Source organism: Pygocentrus nattereri, chromosome 14 (assembly GCF_015220715.1).
Source record: "Pygocentrus nattereri isolate fPygNat1 chromosome 14, fPygNat1.pri, whole genome shotgun sequence".
In the NCBI taxonomy this organism is placed as follows: domain Eukaryota; kingdom Metazoa; phylum Chordata; class Actinopteri; order Characiformes; family Serrasalmidae; genus Pygocentrus; species Pygocentrus nattereri.
The window spans coordinates 19,820,001-19,824,290 of record NC_051224.1 but is presented as its reverse complement, the minus strand read 5'-3'; the positions used below and the strand labels follow the sequence as shown (position 1 = coordinate 19,824,290).

The window sequence follows — 4,290 nt, the reverse complement described above, 5'->3', positions numbered from 1 at the left end:
AAAGTGACATGTGTTAGGGGTGATATAGTGGGGGCACTGATTCAGTACAGCAGCAGAGATAAATAAGTGGACATGAAGTGCCATTGCAGTGATTGTCTAATTGGAATTTAAGAGTCTTACTGCTTCAGGGAAGAAGCTGTTCCTCAGTCTGGTTGTTTTACTCTTAATGCTCCGCAACCTCCTACCTGAGGGGAGCGGGACAAAAAGTGTGTGTGCTGGATGAGTGGGGTCCTTCATGATGCCAGTGGCCCTTTTCCTGCATCTGGAGGTGTAAATGTCCATGGTGGTGGGAAGGACTCCACCAGTCCTCTGCGCAGCCTTCACCACCCTCTGCAGAGCTTTCCATTCTGCCACAGAGCAGCTTCTGTGCCACACGGTGATGCTGGAGCACAGAATGCTCTCCACCACACATCTGTAGAATGGGGTGAGGACTGAGCTCCCGAGTCCAGCACGCCTCAACCTTCTGAGGAAGTAGACGCACTGATGTGCCTTCCTGATCAGGCTAGAAGTGTTATTACTCCAGGTAAGATGTAACCACCGCGCTGAATCTCCACCGTAGACCCATGGCGATCTACATCAAGCTGACCACGAATCACAGGGTCGACGGCACCATTGTAATGACCACTGTTCGGTCATCAACCAGTCGGACACAAGGGCTCGCTTTATTCTGAATTCTCCACTCTATTTATTCTGGAACAGATGTTACAGTGTATTAATCTTCTCTTGCCTTAGACGGCTGCAGACCTCGCAAGCTGAAGATATGAAATTAGAGTAAGAAGAAATTAGAAGTTTTTTTAATGCAACTTTGCTTGTGAGGGTGAGTTTTAGCTGGCTATATAGCTAGTTATCGCGGCTCAGCTAGCTGAAGCACATGTCCAAGCAATAATTCAACAAAAATAGTATTAATAATCAAAACTACACTCTAAGATTAACACATGCTCATATAATGTGTTAGAACAATGTTTCAAAGTTTTTTCTCAATATGAACTGAATTAAATGATATATTAATGAGGAACCACAGCAGCTACACACCGTCCATCCCAGAGCTCTCACTCGTCTGATGGAGGTACGGCAGCAGCAGAGGGACATAGTCTGCAGTGATGTCACGGCAAGAAAAGAATAGCTCCCTAAAAACAATTGTACGTTTTTTTAGTTTTTTTTTTTTTTTAATATAAATAACTTTATTTATTTGTTTTACAATTTACTTTTTTATTTGCTTTACAATTGTTCTGAAACATTTTACAAAGATGGAGTCATTTTGGTGAAACTCAATATTTTATCAACTGTTTAATTTCAACTCCGTTACACCGGCTGAAGTTTCGCCAGCTCAGTGTTCACATATTCTGTTCCACCCTAAATGGTGTGGTAGGTATGCTAGTTATTCAGGAAGCCTGAAGATAAATATGCGCTGCTTCGCAGTCAAATCTGTAACACAGATATTCAGAGCTGCGCTCTGCTCCTTGACCTAATTTTTCCTCTATTGTGACCACTCAGGAAAAACACTCAAGTTCTGTCCTGCCGTGTGATCTTGAGCTTTATTTTTTTATTAATTGTAAAAACAGACTGTAACCCCGGGTCAAATTCTGATTTCTACAGGAAACTAACTTATGGCCTGTTTTTGCTAATTTCAGAGCACATTTTAAAATGTATTTGCTGAGTTTAACACATTGGAAAAAATTTAATATAAAATGTGTCTTTTACAGAGGCCACATTATATGTTTATTTTATTATCTTAAAATGTATGTCTTAATGTTGCTTATAAAAACATATCTTAAGTTGATAGTGTGTAGAGGGTGTGTTATTTAAACACATAACAAGGGTGTCTAAACTTTTCATATATGGGCTGTACCACTCACAGTTGATTATGGAATGTCTAAGGTGGAAGTTTTATACACACACACACACACACACACACACACACACATATATATATATATGTATGTGTGTGTGTGTGTGTAAAACTTCCATCCTAGATATTCCATAATTAATCAGCTTAGACGTTGTCACAACGTTGAAATGAACCCAGAAAATGAACCTTCTAGAATCCTGTTAAGTTCCTTTATGTTGTGAATGGAACTCCATTGAATTTTGCTAATTAGCTAGATTAGCTACTTCGCTGCATATTAACTTCTCCGTAAACGTCTCCAAGCGAAAGTTTGGGGTATCTGTCGATTAATGATTATGCCAAATGCTGTAAATGTAAATGTAATGATTTCTTATTGAAGTAAATTAATGCATTTTTTGAGGTGAGCTGATGTTTATGGTGCTAGTCTAACTGCCAACTACCCAGCAAACAAAGTTTGTATTCAAACTGCTGCGGTGATGACAAACGAAATCCACGATCTAAACGGCCGTGATTTTCCAAACCGCAGACTAGATCACTACATAGTGTGTACAAACCGCGCATATGCAACACGTGCACTCATTAGGGTAGAGGGTGAAGTGCAGCAATGTGTGGTTTGGGACGCGGGTCAGATCAGCCCAGAGAATTAAACGGGTCGAATGGCTCAGTATAACGTCACAGTGCTGCTAGCTGGCTAAAGCTTAAGGTTCTGCTGACTAAGCATGCATTTACTGAGGTAAGCTGATGTTTTGTATTCAACACTTTCAAATTTTGCCCTACGCTTAACGCTCTACCGTGTGCAAGACCATTTAAGGTGGAACGGAAAATTCAGATGAGAAGCTGGCGAGTAAGAAGTTGACTTGATGTACATGGACGAGTTTATTATTGAAAGAGCTTTGGGAGCCACTTTCACGCAGTGGTATATCCTGAACTCTGGAGATGTGCAAACCCTAACCTTATACGGATCTAGTCTACCAGTCTAGCTCATCTTCTCCTCGTAGCGTTTTCTGGAGGCTGCATCTAAAGCGTCTACTTACCCTACATTTCCAAAAGTATTCGCTCGTCTGCCTTCGCATATGAAATTGACTGAAATCCAGTTCTTAATCCATAGAGTTTAATATGATGTCGGCCCACCGTTTGCAGCTATAACAGCTTCAACGCTTCTGGGAAGGCTTTCCACGAGGTTTTAGCATTTTTGACTATTCTCCCATTTCTTGCATTTGTGAGGTCAGACACTAATGTTGGATGAGAAGACCCGGCTCGCAGTCTCCGCTCTAATTCAGGTCAAGACTCAGGACTGTGTGCAGGCCAGTCAAGTTCTTCTCCACCAAACTTGCTCATCTATGTCTTTATGGACCTTGCTTTGTGCACTGGGGTTGGAACAGGAAGGGGCCATCCCCAAGCTGTTCCCACTAAGTTGAACTGTAAACCTGAATAAGTTCAGTTAACTCAATTTTTTTTTTTGAGGAAACCATACACTCTTCATTTACTCAAACTTTCAACTAGCGAATACTCATATATGTCTAATACATAAAATATTTGAGGAAACTACCACAAAAAGTTGAGTAAACTTAACTCAAAATACCTTCACAAAAATAAATATAAAACAAGGAAACCTTAATCTGCTCAAATGAACTTTTTATTTGAACAAATGCAAGCTATTGTGTACATTTACACAATACCCCATAAACATCAGTCATTTCAACAAATATATAAAACACCTGCTGAGGTGCAATGAAACCTCTCGCTGAAGTTAAAACTGTAAACAAACTGTAAACACTTTAAACAAATATAAATAAATAAAATGTATGGCTTTGTATAGGCTTGTCACAATAATCACATTATTGACAAATGGGACAAAAAAAAAATCTACATGACCTCAGTTTTTGCAGGCTTCAATATTGCCCATTGGGTTTAATGAATAGAGCACATGAGAATGAGCCAGTATGTCACCTTTTTTGATTTTATATTATTTGCTTTACTTGTGTGTAATTAGATTTATTTAATCATTTATATTCCACTCACAATTTCTTAATATTAGTAATTATTAAAAGTACTTGCTCTTTACAAAGAGTTTAATTGCATTATCATGCTATTATATATTCACTTGCATAAATTAGCCTTAAAATGACTATCAACTATTGCAATAATCTTTGGGGCAGTATATTGTCCAATAAAATATAGTAATCACGACAGGCCTAGCCCTGTATTAATAGGGATGCTCTGAGTACAAGAAAGGGAAAAAAGTATTTCCATGAAACAAAATAAAGAAAAAAGTATAAAGCAAAAATATTTTAAGCCTGTTTGGGTAAGCCCTTAGTAAACATGCACTGGTGCAGTAACAGTTCTGTGTTCAATGGCCTGTACCACTGCAACAATAAAATAAATAAATAAAAATAAAAACACTTTAAACAGCACAAACTGGCTCATTTTCTGAACATATTTGT

At 38.6% G+C, this 4,290-nt stretch overlaps 1 protein-coding gene across 5 annotated transcripts in view; it reads left to right on the top strand.

The window, feature by feature from the left end:
• The first annotated feature begins 2,494 nt into the window (after positions 1–2,494).
• The window catches only part of LOC108427379 (platelet glycoprotein Ib alpha chain), a 36,242-nt gene continuing 34,446 nt past the window's right edge, over positions 2,495–4,290 (top strand). For all 5 annotated transcript variants that reach the window (XM_037544821.1, XM_037544820.1, XM_017697459.2 and 2 more), the window contains exon 1: positions 2,495–2,579. The gene's annotated coding sequence lies outside the window, so the exon portion shown is untranslated. The remainder of the gene's footprint in view (positions 2,580–4,290) is intronic.